Here is a 21,937-nt window from a genome sequence, read left to right on the forward strand (position 1 = left end):
CGTAGGATTCAACGCGCTGTTCCGCTATGCGGCATGGCACCGCGAGTCTCCGGACTCAGTTTATTTTCGGGGGAAAAAAATTATCCGAAGAGAAAAAGCCAAAAGCCGAAAAATTAAAAATAAATATTATCAAAAAATAAAAAAGCGGGCAAAAAATAAAAGTGGTGCAACACGAGGACTTCCCAGGGGGTCACCCATCCTAGTACTACTCTCGCCCAAGCACGCTTAACTGCGGAGTTCTGATGGGATCCGGTGCATTAGTGCTGGTATGATCGCACCCATGACATGCCCATCGAAACTCCCTTTTATGACAAAGCCGCAGACCTCGACGGCCCGAGACATTCGCGCCGCCGGGGCCGTTCTGGCGTAGGATTCAACGCGCTATTCCCGCTATGCGGCATGGCACCGCCAGTCTCCGGACTCAGTTTATTTTCGGGGGAAAAAAATTATCCGAAGAGGAAAAGCCAAAAGCCGAAAATTTAAAAATAAATATTATCAAAAAATAAAAAAGTGGAGAAAAAAATAAAAAGGGTGCAACACGAGGACTTCCCAGGGGGTCACCCATCCTAGTACTACTCTCGCCCAAGCACGCTTAACTGCGGAGTTCTGATGGGATCCGGTGCATTAGTGCTGGTATGATCGCACCCATGACATGCCCTTCGAAACTCCCTTTTATGACAAAGCAGCAGACCTCGACGGCCCGAGACATTCGCGCTGCCGGGGCCGTTCTGGCGTAGGATTCAACGCGCTGTTCCGCTATGCGGCATGGCACCGCGAGTCTCCGGACTCAGTTTATTTTCGGGGGAAAAAAATTATCCGAAGAGGAAAAGCCCAAAGCCGAAAAATTAAAAATAAATATTATCAAAAAATAAAAAAGCGGGCGAAAAATAAAAGGGGTGCAACACGAGGACTTCCCAGGGGGTCACCCATCCTAGTACTACTCTCGCCCAAGCACGCTTAACTGCGGAGTTCTGATGGGATCCGGTGCATTAGTGCTGGTATGATCGCACCAATGACATGCCCATCGAAACACCCTTTTATGACAAAGCAGCAGACCTCGACGGCCCGAGACATTCGCGCTGCCGGGGCCGTTCTGGCGTAGGATTCAATGCGCTGTTCCGCTATGCGGCATGGCACCGCGAGTCTCCGGACTCAGTTTATTTTCGAGGGAAAAAAATTATCCGAAGAGGAAAAGCCAAAAGCCAAAAAATTAAAAATAAATGTTATCAAAAAAGAAAAAAGCGGGCAAAAAATAAAAGGGGTGCAACACGAGGACTTCCCAGGGGGTCACCCATCCTAGTACTACTCTCGCCCAAGCACGCTTAACTGCGGAGTTCTGATGGGATCCGGTGCATTAGTGCTGGTATGATCGCACCCATGATATGCCCTTCGAAACTCCCTTTTATGACAAAGCAGCAGACCTCGACGGCCCGAGACATTCGCGCTGCCGGGGCCGTTCTGGCGTAGGATTCAACGCGCTGGTCCCGCTATGCGGCATGGCACCGCCAGACTCCGGACCCAGTTTATTGTCGGGGGAAAAAATTATCCGAAGAGGAAAAGCCAAAAGCCAAAAAATTAAAAATAAATATTATCAAAAAATAAAAAAGCGGGCAAAAAATAAAAAGGGTGCAACATGAGGACTTCCCAGGGGGTCACCCATCCTAGTACTACTCTCGCCCAAGCACGCTTAACTGCGGAGTTCTGATAGGATCCGGTGCATTAGTGCTGGTATGATCGCACCCAAGACATGCCCTTCGAAACTCCCTTTTATGACAAAGTAGCAGACCTCGACGGCCCGAGACATTCGCGCTGCCGGGGCCGTTCTGGCGTAGGATTCAACATGCTGTTCCGCTATGCGGCATGGCACCGCCAGTCTCCGGACTCAGTTTATTTTCGGGGGAAAAAAATTATCCGAAGAGGAAAAGCCAAAAGCCGAAAAATAAAAAATAAATGTTATCAAAAAATAAAAAAGCGGGCAAAAAATAAAAGGGGTGCAACACGAGGACTTCCCAGGGGGTCACCCATCCTAGTACTACTCTCGCCCAAGCACGCTTAACTGCGGAGTTCTGATGGGATCCGGTGCATTAGTGCTGGTATGATCGCACCCATGACATGCCCTTCGAAACTCCCTTTTATGACAAAGCAGCAGACCTCGACGGCCCGAGACATTCGCGCTGCCGGGGCCGTTCTGGCGTAGGATTCAATGCGCTGTTCCGCTATGCGGCATGGCACCGCCAGTCTCCGGACTCAGTTTATTTTCGAGGGAAAAAAATTATCCGAAGAGGAAAAGCCAAAAGCCAAAAAATTAAAAATAAATGTTATCAAAAAAGAAAAAAGCGGGCAAAAAATAAAAGGGGTGCAACACGAGGACTTCCCAGGGGGTCACCCATCCTAGTACTACTCTCGCCCAAGCACGCTTAACTGCGGAGTTCTGATGGGATCCGGTGCATTAGTGCTGGTATGATCGCACCAATGACATGCCCATCGAAACACCCTTTTATGACAAAGCAGCAGACCTCGACGGCCCGAGACATTCGCGCTGCCGGGGCCGTTCTGGCGTAGGATTCAATGCGCTGTTCCGCTATGCGGCATGGCACCGCGAGTCTCCGGACTCAGTTTATTTTCGAGGGAAAAAAATTATCCGAAGAGGAAAAGCCAAAAGCCAAAAAATTAAAAATAAATGTTATCAAAAAAGAAAAAAGCGGGCAAAAAATAAAAGGGGTGCAACACGAGGACTTCCCAGGGGGTCACCCATCCTAGTACTACTCTCGCCCAAGCACGCTTAACTGCGGAGTTCTGATGGGATCCGGTGCATTAGTGCTGGTATGATCGCACCCATGATATGCCCTTCGAAACTCCCTTTTATGACAAAGCAGCAGACCTCGACGGCCCGAGACATTCGCGCTGCCGGGGCCGTTCTGGCGTAGGATTCAACGCGCTGGTCCCGCTATGCGGCATGGCACCGCCAGACTCCGGACCCAGTTTATTGTCGGGGGAAAAAATTATCCGAAGAGGAAAAGCCAAAAGCCAAAAAATTAAAAATAAATATTATCAAAAAATAAAAAAGCGGGCAAAAAATAAAAAGGGTGCAACATGAGGACTTCCCAGGGGGTCACCCATCCTAGTACTACTCTCGCCCAAGCACGCTTAACTGCGGAGTTCTGATAGGATCCGGTGCATTAGTGCTGGTATGATCGCACCCAAGACATGCCCTTCGAAACTCCCTTTTATGACAAAGTAGCAGACCTCGACGGCCCGAGACATTCGCGCTGCCGGGGCCGTTCTGGCGTAGGATTCAACATGCTGTTCCGCTATGCGGCATGGCACCGCCAGTCTCCGGACTCAGTTTATTTTCGGGGGAAAAAAATTATCCGAAGAGGAAAAGCCAAAAGCCGAAAAATAAAAAATAAATGTTATCAAAAAATAAAAAAGCGGGCAAAAAATAAAAGGGGTGCAACACGAGGACTTCCCAGGGGGTCACCCATCCTAGTACTACTCTCGCCCAAGCACGCTTAACTGCGGAGTTCTGATGGGATCCGGTGCATTAGTGCTGGTATGATCGCACCCATGACATGCCCTTCGAAACTCCCTTTTATGACAAAGCAGCAGACCTCGACGGCCCGAGACATTCGCGCTGCCGGGGCCGTTCTGGCGTAGGATTCAATGCGCTGTTCCGCTATGCGGCATGGCACCGCCAGTCTCCGGACTCAGTTTATTTTCGGGGGAAAAAAATTATCCGAAGAGGATAAGCCAAAAGCCGAAAAATAAAAAATAAATGTTGTCAAAAAATAAAAAAGCGGGCAAAAAATAAAAGGGGTGCAACACGAGGACTTCCCAGGGGGTCACCCATCCTAGTACTACTCTCGCCCAAGCACGCTTAACTGCGGAGTTCTGTTGGGATCCGGTGCATTAGTGCTGGTATGATCGCACCAATGACATGCCCTTCGAAACTCCCTTTTATGACAAAGCAGCAGACCTCGACGGCCCGAGACATTCGCGCTGCCGGGGCCGTTCTGGCGTAGGATTCAACGCGCTGTTCCGCTATGCGGCATGGCACCGCCAGTCTCCGGACTCAGTTTATTTTCGGGGGAAAAAAATTATCCGAAGAGGAAAAGCCAAAAGCCAAAAAATAAAAAATAAATGTTATCAAAAAATAAAAAAGCGGGCAAAAAATAAAAGGGGTGCAACACGAGGACTTCCCAGGGGGTCACCCATCCTAGTACTACTCTCGCCCAAGCACGCTTAACTGCGGAGTTCTGATGGGATCCGGTGCATTAGTGCTGGTATGATCGCACCCATGACATGCCCTTCGAAACTCCCTTTTATGACAAAGCAGCAGACCTCGACGGCCCGAGACATTCGCGCTGCCGGGGCCGTTCTGGCGTAGGATTCAACGCGCTGTTCCGCTATGCGGCATGGCACCGCCAGTCTCCGGACTCAGTTTATTTTCGAAGGGAAAAAATTATCCGAAGAGGAAAAGCCAAAAGCCAAAAAATTAAAAATAAATATTATCAAAAAATAAAAAAGCGGGCAAAAAATAATAAGGGTGCAACACGAGGACTTCCCAGGGGGTCACCCATCCTAGTACTTCTCTCGCCCAAGCACGCCTAACTGCGGAGTTATGATGGGATCCGGTGCATTAGTGCTGGTATGATCGCACCCATGACATGCCCTTCGAAACTCCCTTTTATGACAAAGCAGCAGACCGCGACGGCCCGAGACATTCGCGCTGCCGGGGCCGTTCTGGCGTAGGATTCAACGCGCTGTTCCGCTATGCGGCATGGCACCGCGAGTCTCCGGACTCAGTTTATTTTCGGGGGAAAAAAATTATCCGAAGAGGAAAAGCCAAAAGCCGAAAAATTAAAAATAAATATTATCAAAAAATAAAAAAGCGGGCAAAAAATAAAAGGGGTGCAACACGAGGACTTCCCAGGGGGTCACCCATCCTAGTACTACTCTCGCCCAAGCACGCTTAACTGCGGAGTTCTGATGGGATCCGGTGCATTAGTGCTGGTATGATCGCACCCATGACATGCCCATCGAAACTCCCTTTTATGACAAAGCAGCAGACCTCGACGGCTCGAGACATTCGCGCCGCCGGGGCCGTTCTGGCGTAGGATTCAACGCGCTATTCCCGCTATGCGGCATGGCACCGCCAGTCTCCGGACTCAGTTTATTTTCGGGAGAAAAAATTATCCGAAGAGGAAAAGCCAAAAGCCGAAAAATAAAAAATAAATGTTATCAAAAAATAAAAAAGCGGGCAAAAAATAAAAGGGGTGCAACACGAGGACTTCCCAGGGGGTCACCCATCCTAGTACTACTCTCGCCCAAGCACGCTTAACTGCGGAGTTCTGATGGGATCCGGTGCATTAGTGCTGGTATGATCGCACCCATGACATGCCCTTCGAAACTCCCTTTTATGACAAAGCAGCAGACCTCGACGGCCCGAGACATTTGCGCTGCCGGGGCCGTTCTGGCGTAGGATTCAACGCGCTGTTCCGCTATGCGGCATGGCACCGCCAGTCTCCGGACTCAGTTTATTTTCGGGGGAAAAAAATTATCCGAAGAGGAAAAGCCAAAAGCCGAAAAATAAAAAATAAATGTTATCAAAAAATAAAAAAGCGGGCAAAAAATAAAAGGGGTGCAACACGAGGACTTCCCAGGGGGTCACCCATCCTAGTACTACTCTCGCCCAAGCACGCTTAACTGCGGAGTTCTGATGGGATCCGGTGCATTAGTGCTGGTATGATCGCACCCATGACATGCCCTTCGAAACTCCCTTTTATGACAAAGCAGCAGACCTCGACGGCCCGAGACATTCGCGCTGCCGGGGCCGTTCTGGCGTAGGATTCAACGCGCTGTTCCGCTATGCGGCATGGCACCGCCAGTCTCCGGACTCAGTTTATTTTCGGGGGGAAAAAATTATCCGAAGAGGAAAAGCCAAAAGCCAAAAAATTAAAAATAAATATTATCAAAAAATAAAAAAGCGGGCAAAAAATAAAAAGGGTGCAACACGAGGACTTCCCAGGGGGTCACCCATCCTAGTACTTCTCTCGCCCAAGCACGCCTAACTGCGGAGTTATGATGGGATCCGGTGCATTAGTGCTGGTATGATCGCACCCATGACATGCCATTCGAAACTCCCTTTTATGACAAAGCAGCAGACCGCGACGGCCCGAGACATTCGCGCTGCCGGGGCCGTTCTGGCGTAGGATTCAACGCGCTGTTCCGCTATGCGGCATGGCACCGCGAGTCTCCGGACTCAGTTTATTTTCGGGGGGAAAAAATTATCCGAAGAGGAAAAGCCAAAAGCCAAAAAATTAAAAATAAATATTATCAAAAAATAAAAAAGCGGGCAAAAAATAAAAAGGGTGCAACACGAGGACTTCCCAGGGGGTCACCCATCCTAGTACTTCTCTCGCCCAAGCACGCCTAACTGCGGAGTTATGATGGGATCCGGTGCATTAGTGCTGGTATGATCGCACCCATGACATGCCATTCGAAACTCCCTTTTATGACAAAGCAGCAGACCGCGACGGCCCGAGACATTCGCGCTGCCGGGGCCGTTCTGGCGTAGGATTTAACGCGCTGTTCCGCTATGCGGCATGGCACCGCGAGTCTCCGGACTCAGTTTATTTTCGGGGGAAAAAAATTATCCGAAGAGGAAAAGCCAAAAGCCGAAAAATTAAAAATAAATATTATCAAAAAAGAAAAAAGCGGGCAAAAAATAAAAGGGGTGCAACACGAGGACTTCCCAGGGGGTCACCCATCCTAGTACTACTCTCGCCCAAGCACGCTTAACTGCGGAGTTCTGATGGGATCCGGTGCATTAGTGCTGGTATGATCGCACCCATGATATGTCCTTCGAAACTCCCTTTTATGACAAAGCAGCAGACCTCGACGGCCCGAGACATTCGCGCTGCCGGGGCCGTTCTGGCGTAGGATTCAACGCGCTGGTCCCGCTATGCGGCATGGCACCGCCAGTCTCCGGACCCAGTTTATTGTCGGGGGAAAAAAATTATCCGAAGAGAAAAAGCCAAAAGCCAAAAAATTAAAAATAAATATTATCAAAAAATAAAAAAGCGGGCAAAAAATAAAAAGGGTGCAACATGAGGACTTCCCAGGGGGTCACCCATCCTAGTTCTACTCTCGCCCAAGCACGCTTAACTGCGGAGTTCTGATAGGATCCGGTGCATTAGTGCTGGTTTGATCGCACCCAAGACATGCCCTTCGAAACTCCCTTTTATGACAAAGTAGCAGACCTCGACGGCCCGAGACATTCGCGCTGCCGGGGCCGTTCTGGCGTAGGATTCAACACGCTGTTCCGCTATGCGGCATGGCACCGCCAGTCTCCGGACTCAGTTTATTTTCGGGGGAAAAAAATTATCCGAAGAGGAAAAGCCAAAAGCCGAAAAATAAAAAATAAATGTTATCAAAAAATAAAAAAGCGGGCAAAAAATAAAAGGGGTGCAACACGAGGACTTCCCAGGGGGTCACCCATCCTAGTACTACTCTCGCCCAAGCACGCTTAACTGCGGAGTTCTGATGGGATCCGGTGCATTAGTGCTGGTATGATCGCACCCATGACATGCCTTTCGAAACTCCCTTTTATGACAAAGCAGCAGACCTCGACGGCCCGAGACATTCGCGCTGCCGGGGCCGTTCTGGCGTAGGATTCAACGCGCTGTTCCGCTATGCGGCATGGCACCGCCAGTCTCCGGACTCAGTTTATTTTCGAAGGGAAAAAATTATCCGAAGAGGAAAAGCCAAAAGCCAAAAAATTAAAAATAAATATTATCAAAAAATAAAAAAGCGGGCAAAAAATAATAAGGGTGCAACACGAGGACTTCCCAGGGGGTCACCCATCCTAGTACTTCTCTCGCCCAAGCACGCCTAACTGCGGAGTTATGATGGGATCCGGTGCATTAGTGCTGGTATGATCGCACCCATGACATGCCCTTCGAAACTCCCTTTTATGACAAAGCAGCAGACCGCGACGGCCCGAGACATTCGCGCTGCCGGGGCCGTTCTGGCGTAGGATTCAACGCGCTGTTCCGCTATGCGGCATGGCACCGCGAGTCTCCGGACTCAGTTTATTTTCGGGGGAAAAAAATTATCCGAAGAGGAAAAGCCAAAAGCCGAAAAATTAAAAATAAATATTATCAAAAAATAAAAAAGCGGGCAAAAAATAAAAGGGGTGCAACACGAGGACTTCCCAGGGGGTCACCCATCCTAGTACTACTCTCGCCCAAGCACGCTTAACTGCGGAGTTCTGATGGGATCCGGTGCATTAGTGCTGGTATGATCGCACCCATGACATGCCCATCGAAACTCCCTTTTATGACAAAGCAGCAGACCTCGACGGCTCGAGACATTCGCGCCGCCGGGGCCGTTCTGGCGTAGGATTCAACGCGCTATTCCCGCTATGCGGCATGGCACCGCCAGTCTCCGGACTCAGTTTATTTTCGGGGGAAAAAATTATCCGAAGAGGAAAAGCCAAAAGCCGAAAAATAAAAAATAAATGTTATCAAAAAATAAAAAAGCGGGCAAAAAATAAAAGGGTTGCAACACGAGGACTTCCCAGGGGGTCACCCATCCTAGTACTACTCTCGCCCAAGCACGCTTAACTGCGGAGTTCTGATGGGATCCGGTGCATTAGTGCTGGTATGATCGCACCCATGACATGCCCTTCGAAACTCCCTTTTATGACAAAGCAGCAGACCTCGACGGCCCGAGACATTTGCGCTGCCGGGGCCGTTCTGGCGTAGGATTCAACGCGCTGTTCCGCTATGCGGCATGGCACCGCCAGTCTCCGGACTCAGTTTATTTTCGGGGGAAAAAAATTATCCGAAGAGGAAAAGCCAAAAGCCGAAAAATAAAAAATAAATGTTATCAAAAAATAAAAAAGCGGGCAAAAAATAAAAGGGGTGCAACACGAGGACTTCCCAGGGGGTCACCCATCCTAGTACTACTCTCGCCCAAGCACGCTTAACTGCGGAGTTCTGATGGGATCCGGTGCATTAGTGCTGGTATGATCGCACCCATGACATGCCCTTCGAAACTCCCTTTTATGACAAAGCAGCAGACCTCGACGGCCCGAGACATTCGCGCTGCCGGGGCCGTTCTGGCGTAGGATTCAACGCGCTGTTCCGCTATGCGGCATGGCACCGCCAGTCTCCGGACTCAGTTTATTTTCGCGGGGAAAAAATTATCCGAAGAGGAAAAGCCAAAAGCCAAAAAATTAAAAATAAATATTATCAAAAAATAAAAAAGCGGGCAAAAAATAAAAAGGGTGCAACACGAGGACTTCCCAGGGGGTCACCCATCCTAGTACTTCTCTCGCCCAAGCACGCCTAACTGCGGAGTTATGATGGGATCCGGTGCATTAGTGCTGGTATGATCGCACCCATGACATGCCATTCGAAACTCCCTTTTATGACAAAGCAGCAGACCGCGACGGCCCGAGACATTCGCGCTGCCGGGGCCGTTCTGGCGTAGGATTCAACGCGCTGTTCCGCTATGCGGCATGGCACCGCGAGTCTCCGGACTCAGTTTATTTTCGGGGGGAAAAAATTATCCGAAGAGGAAAAGCCAAAAGCCAAAAAATTAAAAATAAATATTATCAAAAAATAAAAAAGCGGGCAAAAAATAAAAAGGGTGCAACACGAGGACTTCCCAGGGGGTCACCCATCCTAGTACTTCTCTCGCCCAAGCACGCCTAACTGCGGAGTTATGATGGGATCCGGTGCATTAGTGCTGGTATGATCGCACCCATGACATGCCATTCGAAACTCCCTTTTATGACAAAGCAGCAGACCGCGACGGCCCGAGACATTCGCGCTGCCGGGGCCGTTCTGGCGTAGGATTTAACGCGCTGTTCCGCTATGCGGCATGGCACCGCGAGTCTCCGGACTCAGTTTATTTTCGGGGGAAAAAAATTATCCGAAGAGGAAAAGCCAAAAGCCGAAAAATTAAAAATAAATATTATCAAAAAAGAAAAAAGCGGGCAAAAAATAAAAGGGGTGCAACACGAGGACTTCCCAGGGGGTCACCCATCCTAGTACTACTCTCGCCCAAGCACGCTTAACTGCGGAGTTCTGATGGGATCCGGTGCATTAGTGCTGGTATGATCGCACCCATGATATGTCCTTCGAAACTCCCTTTTATGACAAAGCAGCAGACCTCGACGGCCCGAGACATTCGCGCTGCCGGGGCCGTTCTGGCGTAGGATTCAACGCGCTGGTCCCGCTATGCGGCATGGCACCGCCAGTCTCCGGACCCAGTTTATTGTCGGGGGAAAAAAATTATCCGAAGAGAAAAAGCCAAAAGCCAAAAAATTAAAAATAAATATTATCAAAAAATAAAAAAGCGGGCAAAAAATAAAAAGGGTGCAACATGAGGACTTCCCAGGGGGTCACCCATCCTAGTTCTACTCTCGCCCAAGCACGCTTAACTGCGGAGTTCTGATAGGATCCGGTGCATTAGTGCTGGTTTGATCGCACCCAAGACATGCCCTTCGAAACTCCCTTTTATGACAAAGTAGCAGACCTCGACGGCCCGAGACATTCGCGCTGCCGGGGCCGTTCTGGCGTAGGATTCAACACGCTGTTCCGCTATGCGGCATGGCACCGCCAGTCTCCGGACTCAGTTTATTTTCGGGGGAAAAAAATTATCCGAAGAGGAAAAGCCAAAAGCCGAAAAATAAAAAATAAATGTTATCAAAAAATAAAAAAGCGGGCAAAAAATAAAAGGGGTGCAACACGAGGACTTCCCAGGGGGTCACCCATCCTAGTACTACTCTCGCCCAAGCACGCTTAACTGCGGAGTTCTGATGGGATCCGGTGCATTAGTGCTGGTATGATCGCACCCATGACATGCCTTTCGAAACTCCCTTTTATGACAAAGCAGCAGACCTCGACGGCCCGAGACATTCGCGCTGCCGGGGCCGTTCTGGCGTAGGATTCAACGCGCTGTTCCGCTATGCGGCATGGCACCGCCAGTCTCCGGACTCAGTTTATTTTCGGGGGGAAAAAATTATCCGAAGAGGAAAAGCCAAAAGCCAAAAAATTAAAAATAAATATTATTAAAAAATAAAAAAGCGGGCAAAAAATAAAAAGGGTGCAACACGAGGACTTCCCAGGGGGTCACCCATCCTACTACTTCTCTCGCCCAAGCACGCCTAACTGCGGAGTTATGATGGGATCCGGTGCATTAGTGCTGGTATGATCGCACCCATGACATGCCATTCGAAACTCCCTTTTATGACAAAGCAGCAGACCGCGACGGCCCGAGACATTCGCGCTGCCGGGGCCGTTCTGGCGTAGGATTCAACGCGCTGTTCCGCTATGCGGCATGGCACCGCGAGTCTCCGGACTCAGTTTATTTTCGGGGGAAAAAAATTATCCGAAGAGGAAAAGCCAAAAGCCGAAAAATTAAAAATAAATATTATCAAAAAATAAAAAAGCGGGCAAAAAATAAAAGGGGTGCAACACGAGGACTTCCCAGGGGGTCACCCATCCTAGTACTACTCTCGCCCAAGCACGCTTAACTGCGGAGTTCTGATGGGATCCGGTGCATTAGTGCTGGTATGATCGCACCCATGACATGCCCATCGAAACTCCCTTTTATGACAAAGCAGCAGACCTCGACGGCCCGAGACATTCGCGCCGCCGGGGCCGTTCTGGCGTAGGCTTCAACGCGCTATTCCCGCTATGCGGCATGGCACCGCCAGTCTCCGGACTCAGTTTATTTTCGGGGGAAAAAAATTATCCGAAGAGGAAAAGCCAAAAGCCGAAAAATTAAAAATAAATATTATCAAAAAATAAAAAAGCGGGCAAAAAATAAAAGGGGTGCAACACGAGGACTTCCCAGGGGGTCACCCATCCTAGTACTACTCTCGCCCAAGCACGCTTAACTGCGGAGTTCTGATGGGATCCGGTGCATTAGTGCTGGTATGATCGCACCCATGACATGCCCATCGAAACACCCTTTTATGACAAAGCAGCAGACCTCGACGGCCCGAGACATTCGCGCTGCCGGGGCCGTTCTGGCGTAGGATTCAATGCGCTGTTCCGCTATGCGGCATGGCACCGCGAGTCTCCGGACTCAGTTTATTTTCGAGGGAAAAAAATTATCCGAAGAGGAAAAGCCAAAAGCCAAAAAATTAAAAATAAACGTTATCAAAAAAGAAAAAAGCGGGCAAAAAATAAAAGGGGTGCAACACGAGGACTTCCCAGGGGGTCACCCATCCTAGTACTACTCTCGCCCAAGCACGCTTAACTGCGGAGTTCTGATGGGATCCGGTGCATTAGTGCTGGTATGATCGCACCCATGATATGCCCTTCGAAACTCCCTTTTATGACAAAGCAACAGACCTCGACGGCCCGAGACATTCGCGCTGCCGGGGCCGTTCTGGCGTAGGATTCAACGCGCTGGTCCCGCTATGCGGCATGGCACCGCCAGTCTCCGGACCCAGTTTATTGTCGGGGGAAAAAAATTATCCGAAGAGAAAAAGCCAAAAGCCAAAAAATTAAAAATAAATATTATCAAAAAATAAAAAAGCGGGCAAAAAATAAAAAGGGTGCAACATGAGGACTTCCCAGGGGGTCACCCATCCTAGTACTACTCTCGCCCAAGCACGCTTAACTGCGGAGTTCTGATAGGATCCGGTGCATTAGTGCTGGTTTGATCGCACCCAAGACATGCCCTTCGAAACTCCCTTTTATGACAAAGTAGCAGACCTCGACGGCCCGAGACATTCGCGCTGCCGGGGCCGTTCTGGCGTAGGATTCAACACGCTGTTCCGCTATGCGGCATGGCACCGCCAGTCTCCGGACTCAATTTATTTTCGGGGGAAAAAAATTATCCGAAGAGGAAAAGCCAAAAGCCGAAAAATAAAAAATAAATGTTATCAAAAAATAAAAAAGCGGGCAAAAAATAAAAGGGGTGCAACACGAGGACTTCCCAGGGGGTCACCCATCCTAGTACTACTCTCGCCCAAGCACGCTTAACTGCGGAGTTCTGATGGGATCCGGTGCATTAGTGCTGGTATGATCGCACCCATGACATGCCCTTCGAAACTCCCTTTTATGACAAAGCAGCAGACCTCGACGGCCCGAGACATTCGCGCTGCCGGGGCCGTTCTGGCGTAGGATTCAACGCGCTGTTCCGCTATGCGGCATGGCACCGCCAGTCTCCGGACTCAGTTTATTTTCGGGGGAAAAAAATTATCCGAAGAGGAAAAGCCAAAAGCCGAAAAATAAAAAATAAATGTTATCAAAAAATAAACAAGCGGGCAAAAAATAAAAGGGGTGCAACACGAGGACTTCCCAGGGGGTCACCCATCCTAGTACTACTCTCGCCCAAGCACGCTTAACTGCGGAGTTCTGATGGGATCCGGTGCATTAGTGCTGGTATGATCGCACCCATGACATGCCCTTCGAAACTCCCTTTTATGACAAAGCAGCAGACCTCGACGGCCCGAGACATTCGCGCTGCCGGGGCCGTTCTGGCGTAGGATTCAACGCGCTGTTCCGCTATGCGGCATGGCACCGCCAGTCTCCGGACTCAGTTTATTTTCGGGGGAAAAAAATTATCCGAAGAGGAAAAGCCAAAAGCCGAAAAATAAAAAATAAATGTTATCAAAAAATAAAAAAGCGGGCAAAAAATAAAAGGGGTGCAACACGAGGACTTCCCAGGGGGTCACCCATCCTAGTACTACTCTCGCCCAAGCACGCTTAACTGCGGAGTTCTGATGGGATCCGGTGCATTAGTGCTGGTATGATCGCACCCATGACATGCCCTTCGAAACTCCCTTTTATGACAAAGCAGCAGACCTCGACGGCCCGAGACATTCGCGCTGCCGGGGCCGTTCTGGCGTAGGATTCAACGCGCTGTTCCGCTATGCGGCATGGCACCGCCAGTCTCCGGACTCAGTTTATTTTCGGAGGGAAAAAATTATCCGAAGAGGAAAAACCAAAAGCCAAAAAATTAAAAATAAATATTATCAGAAAATAAAAAAGCGGGCAAGAAATAAAAAGGGTGCAACACGAGGACTTCCCAGGGGGTCACCCATCCTAGTACTTCTCTCGCCCAAGCACGCCTAACTGCGGAGTTATGATGGGATCCGGTGCATTAGTGCTGGTATGATCGCACCCATGACATGCCCTTCGAAACTCCCTTTTATGACAAAGCAGCAGACCGCGACGGCCCGAGACATTCGCGCTGCCGGGGCCGTTCTGGCGTAGGATTCAACGCGCTGTTCCGCTATGCGGCATGGCACCGCGAGTCTCCGGACTCAGTTTATTTTCGGGGGAAAAAAATTATCCGAAGAGGAAAAGCCAAAAGCCGAAAAATTAAAAATAAATATTATCAAAAAATAAAAAAGCGGGCAAAAAATAAAAGGGGTGCAACACGAGGACTTCCTAGGGGGTCACCCATCCTAGTACTACTCTCGCCCAAGCACGCTTAACTGCGGAGTTCTGATGGGATCCGGTGCATTAGTGCTGGTATGATCGCACCCATGACATGCCCATCGAAACTCCCTTTTATGACAAAGCAGCAGACCTCGACGGCCCGAGACATTCGCGCCGCCGGGGCCGTTCTGGCGTAGGATTCAACGCGCTATTCCCGCTATGCGGCATGGCACCGCTAGTCTCCGGACTCAGTTTATTTTCGGGGGAAAAAAATTATCCGAAGAGGAAAAGCCAAAAGCCGAAAAATTAAAAATAAATATTATCAAAAAATAAAAAAGTGGAGAAAAAAATAAAAAGGGTGCAACACGAGGACTTCCCAGGGGGTCACCCATCCTAGTACTACTCTCGCCCAAGCACGCTTAACTGCGGAGTTCTGATGGGATCCGGTGCATTAGTGCTGGTATGATCGCACCCATGACATGCCCTTCGAAACTCCCTTTTATGACAAAGCAGCAGACCTCGACGGCCCGAGACATTCGCGCTGCCGGGGCCGTTCTGGCGTAGGATTCAACGCGCTGTTCCGCTATGCGGCATGGCACCGCGAGTCTCCGGACTCAGTTTATTTTCGGGGGAAAAAAATTATCCGAAGAGGAAAAGCCAAAAGCCGAAAAATTAAAAATAAATATTATCAAAAAATAAAAAAGCGGGCAAAAAATAAAAGGGGTGCAACACGAGGACTTCCCAGGGGGTCACCCATCCTAGTACTACTCTCGCCCAAGCACGCTTAACTGCGGAGTTCTGATGGGATCCGGTGCATTAGTGCTGGTATGATCGCACCCATGACATGCCCATCGAAACTCCCTTTTATGACAAAGCAGCAGACCTCGACGGCCCGAGACATTCGCGCCGCCGGGGCCGTTCTGGCGTAGGCTTCAACGCGCTATTCCCGCTATGCGGCATGGCACCGCCAGTCTCCGGACTCAGTTTATTTTCGGGGGAAAAAAATTATCCGAAGAGGAAAAGCCAAAAGCCGAAAAATTAAAAATAAATATTATCAAAAAATAAAAAAGCGGGCAAAAAATAAAAGGGGTGCAACACGAGGACTTCCCAGGGGGTCACCCATCCTAGTACTACTCTCGCCCAAGCACGCTTAACTGCGGAGTTCTGATGGGATCCGGTGCATTAGTGCTGGTATGATCGCACCCATGACATGCCCATCGAAACACCCTTTTATGACAAAGCAGCAGACCTCGACGGCCCTAGACATTCGCGCTGCCGGGGCCGTTCTGGCGTAGGATTCAATGCGCTGTTCCGCTATGCGGCATGGCACCGCGAGTCTCCGGACTCAGTTTATTTTCGAGGGAAAAAAATTATCCGAAGAGGAAAAGCCAAAAGCCAAAAAATTAAAAATAAACGTTATCAAAAAAGAAAAAAGCGGGCAAAAAATAAAAGGGGTGCAACACGAGGACTTCCCAGGGGGTCACCCATCCTAGTACTACTCTCGCCCAAGCACGCTTAACTGCGGAGTTCTGATGGGATCCGGTGCATTAGTGCTGGTATGATCGCACCCATGATATACCCTTCGAAACTCCCTTTTATGACAAAGCAACAGACCTCGACGGCCCGAGACATTCGCGCTGCCGGGGCCGTTCTGGCGTAGGATTCAACGCGCTGGTCCCGCTATGCGGCATGGCACCGCCAGTCTCCGGACCCAGTTTATTGTCGGGGGAAAAAAATTATCCGAAGAGAAAAAGCCAAAAGCCAAAAAATTAAAAATAAATATTATCAAAAAATAAAAAAGCGGGCAAAAAATAAAAAGGGTGCAACATGAGGACTTCCCAGGGGGTCACCCATCCTAGTACTACTCTCGCCCAAGCACGCTTAACTGCGGAGTTCTGATAGGATCCGGTGCATTAGTGCTGGTTTGATCGCACCCAAGACATGCCCTTCGAAACTCCCTTTTATGACAAAGTAGCAGACCTCGACGGCCCGAGACATTCGCGCTGCCGGGGCCGTTCTGGCGTAGGATTCAACACGCTGTTCCGCTATGCGGCATGGCACCGCCAGTCTCCGGACTCAATTTATTTTCGGGGGAAAAAAATTATCCGAAGAGGAAAAGCCAAAAGCCGAAAAATAAAAAATAAATGTTATCAAAAAATAAAAAAGCGGGCAAAAAATAAAAGGGGTGCAACACGAGGACTTCCCAGGGGGTCACCCATCCTAGTACTACTCTCGCCCAAGCACGCTTAACTGCGGAGTTCTGATGGGATCCGGTGCATTAGTGCTGGTATGATCGCACCCATGACATGCCCTTCGAAACTCCCTTTTATGACAAAGCAGCAGACCTCGACGGCCCGAGACATTCGCGCTGCCGGGGCCGTTCTGGCGTAGGATTCAACGCGCTGTTCCGCTATGCGGCATGGCACCGCCAGTCTCCGGACTCAGTTTATTTTCGGGGGAAAAAAATTATCCGAAGAGGAAAAGCCAAAAGCCGAAAAATAAAAAATAAATGTTATCAAAAAATAAACAAGCGGGCAAAAAATAAAAGGGGTGCAACACGAGGACTTCCCAGGGGGTCACCCATCCTAGTACTACTCTCGCCCAAGCACGCTTAACTGCGGAGTTCTGATGGGATCCGGTGCATTAGTGCTGGTATGATCGCACCCATGACATGCCCTTCGAAACTCCCTTTTATGACAAAGCAGCAGACCTCGACGGCCCGAGACATTCGCGCTGCCGGGGCCGTTCTGGCGTAGGATTCAACGCGCTGTTCCGCTATGCGGCATGGCACCGCCAGTCTCCGGACTCAGTTTATTTTCGGGGGAAAAAAATTATCCGAAGAGGAAAAGCCAAAAGCCGAAAAATAAAAAATAAATGTTATCAAAAAATAAAAAAGCGGGCAAAAAATAAAAGGGGTGCAACACGAGGACTTCCCAGGGGGTCACCCATCCTAGTACTACTCTCGCCCAAGCACGCTTAACTGCGGAGTTCTGATGGGATCCGGTGCATTAGTGCTGGTATGATCGCACCCATGACATGCCCTTCGAAACTCCCTTTTATGACAAAGCAGCAGACCTCGACGGCCCGAGACATTCGCGCTGCCGGGGCCGTTCTGGCGTAGGATTCAACGCGCTGTTCCGCTATGCGGCATGGCACCGCCAGTCTCCGGACTCAGTTTATTTTCGGGGGGAAAAAATTATCCGAAGAGGAAAAACCAAAAGCCAAAAAATTAAAAATAAATATTATCAGAAAATAAAAAAGCGGGCAAAAAATAAAAAGGGTGCAACACGAGGACTTCCCAGGGGGTCACCCATCCTAGTACTTCTCTCGCCCAAGCACGCCTAACTGCGGAGTTATGATGGGATCCGGTGCATTAGTGCTGGTATGATCGCACCCATGACATGCCCTTCGAAACTCCCTTTTATGACAAAGCAGCAGACCGCGACGGCCCGAGACATTCGCGCTGCCGGGGCCGTTCTGGCGTAGGATTCAACGCGCTGTTCCGCTATGCGGCATGGCACCGCGAGTCTCCGGACTCAGTTTATTTTCGGGGGAAAAAAATTATCCGAAGAGGAAAAGCCAAAAGCCGAAAAATTAAAAATAAATATTATCAAAAAATAAAAAAGCGGGCAAAAAATAAAAGGGGTGCAACACGAGGACTTCCTAGGGGGTCACCCATCCTAGTACTACTCTCGCCCAAGCACGCTTAACTGCGGAGTTCTGATGGGATCCGGTGCATTAGTGCTGGTATGATCGCACCCATGACATGCCCATCGAAACTCCCTTTTATGACAAAGCAGCAGACCTCGACGGCCCGAGACATTCGCGCCGCCGGGGCCGTTCTGGCGTAGGATTCAACGCGCTATTCCCGCTATGCGGCATGGCACCGCTAGTCTCCGGACTCAGTTTATTTTCGGGGGAAAAAAATTATCCGAAGAGGAAAAGCCAAAAGCCGAAAAATTAAAAATAAATATTATCAAAAAATAAAAAAGTGGAGAAAAAAATAAAAAGGGTGCAACACGAGGACTTCCCAGGGGGTCACCCATCCTAGTACTACTCTCGCCCAAGCACGCTTAACTGCGGAGTTCTGATGGGATCCGGTGCATTAGTGCTGGTATGATCGCACCCATGACATGCCCTTCGAAACTCCCTTTTATGACAAAGCAGCAGACCTCGACGGCCCGAGACATTCGCGCTGCCGGGGCCGTTCTGGCGTAGGATTCAACGCGCTGTTCCGCTATGCGGCATGGCACCGCGAGTCTCCGGACTCAGTTTATTTTCGGGGGAAAAAAATTATCCGAAGAGGAAAAGCCAAAAGCCGAAAAATTAAAAATAAATATTATCAAAAAATAAAAAAGCGGGCAAAAAATAAAAGGGGTGCAACACGAGGACTTCCCAGGGGGTCACCCATCCTAGTACTACTCTCGCCCAAGCACGCTTAACTGCGGAGTTCTGATGGGATCCGGTGCATTAGTGCTGGTATGATCGCACCCATGACATGCCCATCGAAACACCCTTTTATGACAAAGCAGCAGACCTCGACGGCCCGAGACATTCGCGCTGCCGGGGCCGTTCTGGCGTAGGATTCAATGCGCTGTTCCGCTATGCGGCATGGCACCGCGAGTCTCCGGACTCAGTTTATTTTCGAGGGAAAAAAATTATCCGAAGAGGAAAAGCCAAAAGCCAAAAAATTAAAAATAAATGTTATAAAAAAGAAAAAAGCGGGCAAAAAATAAAAGGGGTGCAACACGAGGACTTCCCAGGGGGTCACCCATCCTAGTACTACTCTCGCCCAAGCACGCTTAACTGCGGAGTTCTGATGGGATCCGGTGCATTAGTGCTGGTATGATCGCACCCATGACATGCCCTTCGAAACTCCCTTTTATGACAAAGCAGCAGACCTCGACGGCCCGAGACATTCGCGCTGCCGGGGCCGTTTTGGCGTAGGATTCAACGCGCTGGTCCCGCTTTGCGGCATGGCACCGCCAGTCTCCGGACCCAGTTTATTGTCGGGGGAAAAAAATTATCCGAAGAAGAAAAGCCAAAAGCCAAAAAATTAAAAATAAATATTATCAAAAAATAAAAAAGCGGGCAAAAAATAAAAAGGGTGCAACATGAGGACTTCCCAGGGGGTCACCCATCCTAGTACTACTCTCGCCCAAGCACGCTTAACTGCGGAGTTCTGATAGGATCCGGTGCATTAGTGCTGGTATGATCGCACCCAAGACATGCCCTTCGAAACTCCCTTTTATGACAAAGTAGCAGACCTCGACGGCCCGAGACATTCGCGCTGCCGGGGCCGTTCTGGCGTAGGATTCAACACGCTGTTCCGCTATGCGGCATGGCACCGCCAGTCTCCGGACTCAGTTTATTTTCGGGGGAAAAAAATTATCCGAAGAGGAAAAGCCAAAAGCCGAAAAATAAAAAATAAATGTTATCAAAAAATAAAAAAGCGGGCAAAAAATAAAAGGGGTGCAACACGAGGACTTCCCAGGGGGTCACCCATCCTAGTACTACTCTCGCCCAAGCACGCTTAACTGCGGAGTTCTGATGGGATCCGGTGCATTAGTGCTGGTATGATCGCACCCATGACATGCCCTTCGAAACTCCCTTTTATGACAAAGCAGCAGACCTCGACGGCCCGAGACATTCGCGCTGCCGGGGCCGTTCTGGCGTAGGTTTCAACGCGCTGTTCCGCTATGCGGCATGGCACCGCCAGTCTCCGGACTCAGTTTATTTTCGGGGGAAAAAAATTATCCGAAGAGGAAAAGCCAAAAGCCGAAAAATAAAAAATAAATGTTATCAAAAAATAAAAAAGCGGGCAAAAAATAAAAGGGGTGCAACACGAGGACTTCCCAGGGGGTCACCCATCCTAGTACTTCTCTCGCCCAAGCACGCCTAACTGCGGAGTTATGATGGGATCCGGTGCATTAGTGCTGGTATGATCGCACCCATGACATGCCCTTCGAAACTCCCTTTTATGACAAAGCAGCAGACCGCGACGGCCCGAGACATTCGCGCTGCCGGGGCCGTTCTGGCGTAGGATTCAACGCGCTGTTCCGCTATGCGGCATGGCACCGCGAGTCTCCGGACTCAGTTTATTTTCGGGGGAAAAAAATTATCCGAAGAGGAAAAGCCAAAAGCCGAAAAATTAAAAATAAATATTATCAAAAAATAAAAAAGCGGGCAAAAAATAAAAGGGGTGCAACACGAGGACTTCCCAGGGGGTCACCCATCCTAGTACTACTCTCGCCCAAGCACGCTTAACTGCGGATTTCTGATGGGATCCGGTGCATTAGTGCTGGTATGATCGCACCCATGACATGCCCATCGAAACTCCCTTTTATGACAAAGCAGCAGACCTCGACGGCCCGAGACATTCGCGCCGCCGGGGCCGTTCTGGCGTAGGATTCAACGCGCTATTCCCGCTATGCGGCATGGCACCGCCAGTCTCCGGACTCAGTTTATTTTCGGGGGAAAAAAATTATCCGAAGAGGAAAAGCCAAAAGCCGAAAAATTAAAAATAAATATTATCAAAAAATAAAAAAGTGGAGAAAAAAATAAAAAGGGTGCAACACGAGGACTTCCCAGGGGGTCACCCATCCTAGTACTACTCTCGCCCAAGCACGCTTAACTGCGGAGTTCTGATGGGATCCGGTGCATTAGTGCTGGTATGATCGCACCCATGACATGCCCTTCGAAACTCCCTTTTATGACAAAGCAGCAGACCTCGACGGCCCGAGACATTCGCGCTGCCGGGGCCGTTCTGGCGTAGGATTCAACGCGCTGTTCCGCTATGCGGCATGGCACCGCGAGTCTCCGGACTCAGTTTATTTTCGGGGGAAAAAAATTATCCGAAGAGGAAAAGCCAAAAGCCGAAAAATTAAAAATAAATATTATCAAAAAATAAAAAAGCGGGCAAAAAATAAAAGGGGTGCAACACGAGGACTTCCCAGGGGGTCACCCATCCTAGTACTACTCTCGCCCAAGCACGCTTAACTGCGGAGTTCTGATGGGATCCGGTGCATTAGTGCTGGTATGATCGCACCCATGACATGCCCATCGAAACACCCTTTTATGACAAAGCAGCAGACCTCGACGGCCCGAGACATTCGCGCTGCTGGGGCCGTTCTGGCGTAGGATTCAATGCGCTGTTCCGCTATGCGGCATGGCACCGCGAGTCTCCGGACTCAGTTTATTTTCGAGGGAAAAAAATTATCCGAAGAGGAAAAGCCAAAAGCCAAAAAATTAAAAATAAATGTTATCAAAAAAGAAAAAAGCGGGCAAAAAATAAAAGGGGTGCAACACGAGGACTTCCCAGGGGGTCACCCATCCTAGTACTACTCTCGCCCAAGCACGCTTAACTGCGGAGTTCTGATGGGATCCGGTGCATTAGTGCTGGTATGATCGCACCCATGATATGCCCTTCGAAACTCCCTTTTATGACAAAGCAGCAGACCTCGACGGCCCGAGACATTCGCGCTGCCGGGGCCGTTCTGGCGTAGGATTCAACGCGCTGGTCC

The 21,937-nt window shown here is 49.6% G+C and overlaps 48 non-coding genes and 12 pseudogenes across 48 annotated transcripts; all 60 read right to left on the bottom strand.

The window, feature by feature from the left end:
- Positions 1-161: 161 nt before the first annotated feature.
- Positions 162-280, bottom strand: LOC149760989 (5S ribosomal RNA). The gene has a single exon (XR_016402238.1). It is a non-coding gene; the product is annotated as a 5S ribosomal RNA (ribosomal RNA).
- A 248-nt stretch (positions 281-528) lies between these two features.
- On the bottom strand, positions 529-647 carry LOC149760990 (5S ribosomal RNA). The gene has a single exon (XR_016412066.1). It is a non-coding gene; the product is annotated as a 5S ribosomal RNA (ribosomal RNA).
- Positions 648-893: 246 nt separating this feature from the next.
- Positions 894-1,012, bottom strand: LOC149760991 (5S ribosomal RNA). The gene has a single exon (XR_016401839.1). It is a non-coding gene; the product is annotated as a 5S ribosomal RNA (ribosomal RNA).
- A 246-nt stretch (positions 1,013-1,258) lies between these two features.
- On the bottom strand, positions 1,259-1,377 carry LOC149760992 (5S ribosomal RNA). Its single transcript, XR_016409818.1, has one exon. It is a non-coding gene; the product is annotated as a 5S ribosomal RNA (ribosomal RNA).
- Positions 1,378-1,623: 246 nt separating this feature from the next.
- LOC149760993 (5S ribosomal RNA) lies at positions 1,624-1,742 on the bottom strand. Its single transcript, XR_016407348.1, has one exon. It is a non-coding gene; the product is annotated as a 5S ribosomal RNA (ribosomal RNA).
- Positions 1,743-1,988: 246 nt separating this feature from the next.
- LOC149760994 (5S ribosomal RNA) lies at positions 1,989-2,107 on the bottom strand. The gene has a single exon (XR_016409819.1). It is a non-coding gene; the product is annotated as a 5S ribosomal RNA (ribosomal RNA).
- Positions 2,108-2,353: 246 nt separating this feature from the next.
- On the bottom strand, positions 2,354-2,472 carry LOC149760995 (5S ribosomal RNA). The gene has a single exon (XR_016401840.1). It is a non-coding gene; the product is annotated as a 5S ribosomal RNA (ribosomal RNA).
- A 246-nt stretch (positions 2,473-2,718) lies between these two features.
- On the bottom strand, positions 2,719-2,837 carry LOC149760996 (5S ribosomal RNA). The gene has a single exon (XR_016409821.1). It is a non-coding gene; the product is annotated as a 5S ribosomal RNA (ribosomal RNA).
- A 246-nt stretch (positions 2,838-3,083) lies between these two features.
- On the bottom strand, positions 3,084-3,202 carry LOC149760997 (5S ribosomal RNA). Its single transcript, XR_016407349.1, has one exon. It is a non-coding gene; the product is annotated as a 5S ribosomal RNA (ribosomal RNA).
- A 246-nt stretch (positions 3,203-3,448) lies between these two features.
- Positions 3,449-3,567, bottom strand: LOC149760998 (5S ribosomal RNA). Its single transcript, XR_016409822.1, has one exon. It is a non-coding gene; the product is annotated as a 5S ribosomal RNA (ribosomal RNA).
- Positions 3,568-3,813: 246 nt separating this feature from the next.
- Positions 3,814-3,932, bottom strand: LOC149760999 (5S ribosomal RNA). The gene has a single exon (XR_016405393.1). It is a non-coding gene; the product is annotated as a 5S ribosomal RNA (ribosomal RNA).
- Positions 3,933-4,178: 246 nt separating this feature from the next.
- Positions 4,179-4,297, bottom strand: LOC149761000 (5S ribosomal RNA). Its single transcript, XR_016409823.1, has one exon. It is a non-coding gene; the product is annotated as a 5S ribosomal RNA (ribosomal RNA).
- Positions 4,298-4,543: 246 nt separating this feature from the next.
- On the bottom strand, positions 4,544-4,662 carry LOC149761001 (5S ribosomal RNA; annotated as a pseudogene).
- A 246-nt stretch (positions 4,663-4,908) lies between these two features.
- LOC149761002 (5S ribosomal RNA) lies at positions 4,909-5,027 on the bottom strand. The gene has a single exon (XR_016409824.1). It is a non-coding gene; the product is annotated as a 5S ribosomal RNA (ribosomal RNA).
- A 246-nt stretch (positions 5,028-5,273) lies between these two features.
- Positions 5,274-5,392, bottom strand: LOC149761003 (5S ribosomal RNA). The gene has a single exon (XR_016409825.1). It is a non-coding gene; the product is annotated as a 5S ribosomal RNA (ribosomal RNA).
- Positions 5,393-5,638: 246 nt separating this feature from the next.
- Positions 5,639-5,757, bottom strand: LOC149761004 (5S ribosomal RNA). The gene has a single exon (XR_016409826.1). It is a non-coding gene; the product is annotated as a 5S ribosomal RNA (ribosomal RNA).
- A 246-nt stretch (positions 5,758-6,003) lies between these two features.
- LOC149761005 (5S ribosomal RNA) lies at positions 6,004-6,122 on the bottom strand (annotated as a pseudogene).
- Positions 6,123-6,368: 246 nt separating this feature from the next.
- LOC149761006 (5S ribosomal RNA) lies at positions 6,369-6,487 on the bottom strand (annotated as a pseudogene).
- Positions 6,488-6,733: 246 nt separating this feature from the next.
- LOC149761007 (5S ribosomal RNA) lies at positions 6,734-6,852 on the bottom strand. Its single transcript, XR_016409827.1, has one exon. It is a non-coding gene; the product is annotated as a 5S ribosomal RNA (ribosomal RNA).
- A 247-nt stretch (positions 6,853-7,099) lies between these two features.
- Positions 7,100-7,218, bottom strand: LOC149761008 (5S ribosomal RNA; annotated as a pseudogene).
- A 246-nt stretch (positions 7,219-7,464) lies between these two features.
- Positions 7,465-7,583, bottom strand: LOC149761009 (5S ribosomal RNA). Its single transcript, XR_016409829.1, has one exon. It is a non-coding gene; the product is annotated as a 5S ribosomal RNA (ribosomal RNA).
- A 246-nt stretch (positions 7,584-7,829) lies between these two features.
- LOC149761010 (5S ribosomal RNA) lies at positions 7,830-7,948 on the bottom strand (annotated as a pseudogene).
- Positions 7,949-8,194: 246 nt separating this feature from the next.
- On the bottom strand, positions 8,195-8,313 carry LOC149761011 (5S ribosomal RNA). Its single transcript, XR_016409830.1, has one exon. It is a non-coding gene; the product is annotated as a 5S ribosomal RNA (ribosomal RNA).
- A 246-nt stretch (positions 8,314-8,559) lies between these two features.
- On the bottom strand, positions 8,560-8,678 carry LOC149761012 (5S ribosomal RNA). Its single transcript, XR_016402105.1, has one exon. It is a non-coding gene; the product is annotated as a 5S ribosomal RNA (ribosomal RNA).
- A 246-nt stretch (positions 8,679-8,924) lies between these two features.
- On the bottom strand, positions 8,925-9,043 carry LOC149761013 (5S ribosomal RNA). Its single transcript, XR_016409831.1, has one exon. It is a non-coding gene; the product is annotated as a 5S ribosomal RNA (ribosomal RNA).
- A 246-nt stretch (positions 9,044-9,289) lies between these two features.
- LOC149761014 (5S ribosomal RNA) lies at positions 9,290-9,408 on the bottom strand (annotated as a pseudogene).
- Positions 9,409-9,654: 246 nt separating this feature from the next.
- On the bottom strand, positions 9,655-9,773 carry LOC149761015 (5S ribosomal RNA; annotated as a pseudogene).
- Positions 9,774-10,019: 246 nt separating this feature from the next.
- LOC149761016 (5S ribosomal RNA) lies at positions 10,020-10,138 on the bottom strand. The gene has a single exon (XR_016409833.1). It is a non-coding gene; the product is annotated as a 5S ribosomal RNA (ribosomal RNA).
- A 247-nt stretch (positions 10,139-10,385) lies between these two features.
- On the bottom strand, positions 10,386-10,504 carry LOC149761017 (5S ribosomal RNA; annotated as a pseudogene).
- A 246-nt stretch (positions 10,505-10,750) lies between these two features.
- Positions 10,751-10,869, bottom strand: LOC149761018 (5S ribosomal RNA). The gene has a single exon (XR_016409834.1). It is a non-coding gene; the product is annotated as a 5S ribosomal RNA (ribosomal RNA).
- Positions 10,870-11,115: 246 nt separating this feature from the next.
- LOC149761019 (5S ribosomal RNA) lies at positions 11,116-11,234 on the bottom strand (annotated as a pseudogene).
- A 246-nt stretch (positions 11,235-11,480) lies between these two features.
- On the bottom strand, positions 11,481-11,599 carry LOC149761020 (5S ribosomal RNA). The gene has a single exon (XR_016409835.1). It is a non-coding gene; the product is annotated as a 5S ribosomal RNA (ribosomal RNA).
- A 247-nt stretch (positions 11,600-11,846) lies between these two features.
- Positions 11,847-11,965, bottom strand: LOC149761021 (5S ribosomal RNA). Its single transcript, XR_016409836.1, has one exon. It is a non-coding gene; the product is annotated as a 5S ribosomal RNA (ribosomal RNA).
- Positions 11,966-12,211: 246 nt separating this feature from the next.
- LOC149761022 (5S ribosomal RNA) lies at positions 12,212-12,330 on the bottom strand. The gene has a single exon (XR_016409837.1). It is a non-coding gene; the product is annotated as a 5S ribosomal RNA (ribosomal RNA).
- Positions 12,331-12,577: 247 nt separating this feature from the next.
- Positions 12,578-12,696, bottom strand: LOC149761023 (5S ribosomal RNA). Its single transcript, XR_016408779.1, has one exon. It is a non-coding gene; the product is annotated as a 5S ribosomal RNA (ribosomal RNA).
- A 246-nt stretch (positions 12,697-12,942) lies between these two features.
- On the bottom strand, positions 12,943-13,061 carry LOC149761024 (5S ribosomal RNA). The gene has a single exon (XR_016409838.1). It is a non-coding gene; the product is annotated as a 5S ribosomal RNA (ribosomal RNA).
- Positions 13,062-13,307: 246 nt separating this feature from the next.
- LOC149761025 (5S ribosomal RNA) lies at positions 13,308-13,426 on the bottom strand. Its single transcript, XR_016409840.1, has one exon. It is a non-coding gene; the product is annotated as a 5S ribosomal RNA (ribosomal RNA).
- Positions 13,427-13,672: 246 nt separating this feature from the next.
- On the bottom strand, positions 13,673-13,791 carry LOC149761026 (5S ribosomal RNA). Its single transcript, XR_016409841.1, has one exon. It is a non-coding gene; the product is annotated as a 5S ribosomal RNA (ribosomal RNA).
- A 246-nt stretch (positions 13,792-14,037) lies between these two features.
- Positions 14,038-14,156, bottom strand: LOC149761027 (5S ribosomal RNA; annotated as a pseudogene).
- Positions 14,157-14,402: 246 nt separating this feature from the next.
- Positions 14,403-14,521, bottom strand: LOC149761028 (5S ribosomal RNA). The gene has a single exon (XR_016402127.1). It is a non-coding gene; the product is annotated as a 5S ribosomal RNA (ribosomal RNA).
- Positions 14,522-14,769: 248 nt separating this feature from the next.
- LOC149761029 (5S ribosomal RNA) lies at positions 14,770-14,888 on the bottom strand. The gene has a single exon (XR_016412068.1). It is a non-coding gene; the product is annotated as a 5S ribosomal RNA (ribosomal RNA).
- Positions 14,889-15,134: 246 nt separating this feature from the next.
- Positions 15,135-15,253, bottom strand: LOC149761030 (5S ribosomal RNA). The gene has a single exon (XR_016409842.1). It is a non-coding gene; the product is annotated as a 5S ribosomal RNA (ribosomal RNA).
- A 247-nt stretch (positions 15,254-15,500) lies between these two features.
- On the bottom strand, positions 15,501-15,619 carry LOC149761031 (5S ribosomal RNA). The gene has a single exon (XR_016409843.1). It is a non-coding gene; the product is annotated as a 5S ribosomal RNA (ribosomal RNA).
- A 246-nt stretch (positions 15,620-15,865) lies between these two features.
- On the bottom strand, positions 15,866-15,984 carry LOC149761032 (5S ribosomal RNA). Its single transcript, XR_016409845.1, has one exon. It is a non-coding gene; the product is annotated as a 5S ribosomal RNA (ribosomal RNA).
- Positions 15,985-16,231: 247 nt separating this feature from the next.
- On the bottom strand, positions 16,232-16,350 carry LOC149761033 (5S ribosomal RNA). The gene has a single exon (XR_016408780.1). It is a non-coding gene; the product is annotated as a 5S ribosomal RNA (ribosomal RNA).
- A 246-nt stretch (positions 16,351-16,596) lies between these two features.
- On the bottom strand, positions 16,597-16,715 carry LOC149761034 (5S ribosomal RNA). The gene has a single exon (XR_016409846.1). It is a non-coding gene; the product is annotated as a 5S ribosomal RNA (ribosomal RNA).
- Positions 16,716-16,961: 246 nt separating this feature from the next.
- On the bottom strand, positions 16,962-17,080 carry LOC149761035 (5S ribosomal RNA). Its single transcript, XR_016409847.1, has one exon. It is a non-coding gene; the product is annotated as a 5S ribosomal RNA (ribosomal RNA).
- Positions 17,081-17,326: 246 nt separating this feature from the next.
- LOC149761036 (5S ribosomal RNA) lies at positions 17,327-17,445 on the bottom strand. The gene has a single exon (XR_016409848.1). It is a non-coding gene; the product is annotated as a 5S ribosomal RNA (ribosomal RNA).
- A 246-nt stretch (positions 17,446-17,691) lies between these two features.
- On the bottom strand, positions 17,692-17,810 carry LOC149761037 (5S ribosomal RNA; annotated as a pseudogene).
- A 246-nt stretch (positions 17,811-18,056) lies between these two features.
- LOC149761038 (5S ribosomal RNA) lies at positions 18,057-18,175 on the bottom strand. The gene has a single exon (XR_016402128.1). It is a non-coding gene; the product is annotated as a 5S ribosomal RNA (ribosomal RNA).
- Positions 18,176-18,423: 248 nt separating this feature from the next.
- LOC149761039 (5S ribosomal RNA) lies at positions 18,424-18,542 on the bottom strand. Its single transcript, XR_016412069.1, has one exon. It is a non-coding gene; the product is annotated as a 5S ribosomal RNA (ribosomal RNA).
- A 246-nt stretch (positions 18,543-18,788) lies between these two features.
- On the bottom strand, positions 18,789-18,907 carry LOC149761040 (5S ribosomal RNA). Its single transcript, XR_016409849.1, has one exon. It is a non-coding gene; the product is annotated as a 5S ribosomal RNA (ribosomal RNA).
- Positions 18,908-19,152: 245 nt separating this feature from the next.
- LOC149761041 (5S ribosomal RNA) lies at positions 19,153-19,271 on the bottom strand. Its single transcript, XR_016409850.1, has one exon. It is a non-coding gene; the product is annotated as a 5S ribosomal RNA (ribosomal RNA).
- A 247-nt stretch (positions 19,272-19,518) lies between these two features.
- LOC149761042 (5S ribosomal RNA) lies at positions 19,519-19,637 on the bottom strand. The gene has a single exon (XR_016407350.1). It is a non-coding gene; the product is annotated as a 5S ribosomal RNA (ribosomal RNA).
- A 246-nt stretch (positions 19,638-19,883) lies between these two features.
- Positions 19,884-20,002, bottom strand: LOC149761043 (5S ribosomal RNA). Its single transcript, XR_016409851.1, has one exon. It is a non-coding gene; the product is annotated as a 5S ribosomal RNA (ribosomal RNA).
- A 246-nt stretch (positions 20,003-20,248) lies between these two features.
- Positions 20,249-20,367, bottom strand: LOC149761044 (5S ribosomal RNA; annotated as a pseudogene).
- Positions 20,368-20,613: 246 nt separating this feature from the next.
- LOC149761045 (5S ribosomal RNA) lies at positions 20,614-20,732 on the bottom strand. Its single transcript, XR_016403701.1, has one exon. It is a non-coding gene; the product is annotated as a 5S ribosomal RNA (ribosomal RNA).
- A 248-nt stretch (positions 20,733-20,980) lies between these two features.
- LOC149761046 (5S ribosomal RNA) lies at positions 20,981-21,099 on the bottom strand. Its single transcript, XR_016412070.1, has one exon. It is a non-coding gene; the product is annotated as a 5S ribosomal RNA (ribosomal RNA).
- A 246-nt stretch (positions 21,100-21,345) lies between these two features.
- LOC149761047 (5S ribosomal RNA) lies at positions 21,346-21,464 on the bottom strand. The gene has a single exon (XR_016409852.1). It is a non-coding gene; the product is annotated as a 5S ribosomal RNA (ribosomal RNA).
- A 246-nt stretch (positions 21,465-21,710) lies between these two features.
- LOC149761048 (5S ribosomal RNA) lies at positions 21,711-21,829 on the bottom strand. Its single transcript, XR_016409853.1, has one exon. It is a non-coding gene; the product is annotated as a 5S ribosomal RNA (ribosomal RNA).
- Between the last annotated feature and the right edge of the window lie 108 nt (positions 21,830-21,937).

Source organism: Phoenix dactylifera, chromosome 4, assembly GCF_051530095.1.
Source record: "Phoenix dactylifera cultivar Ajwa chromosome 4, Ajwa_hap1_PhDact_Kaust_v1.1, whole genome shotgun sequence".
Taxonomy (NCBI): domain Eukaryota; kingdom Viridiplantae; phylum Streptophyta; class Magnoliopsida; order Arecales; family Arecaceae; genus Phoenix; species Phoenix dactylifera.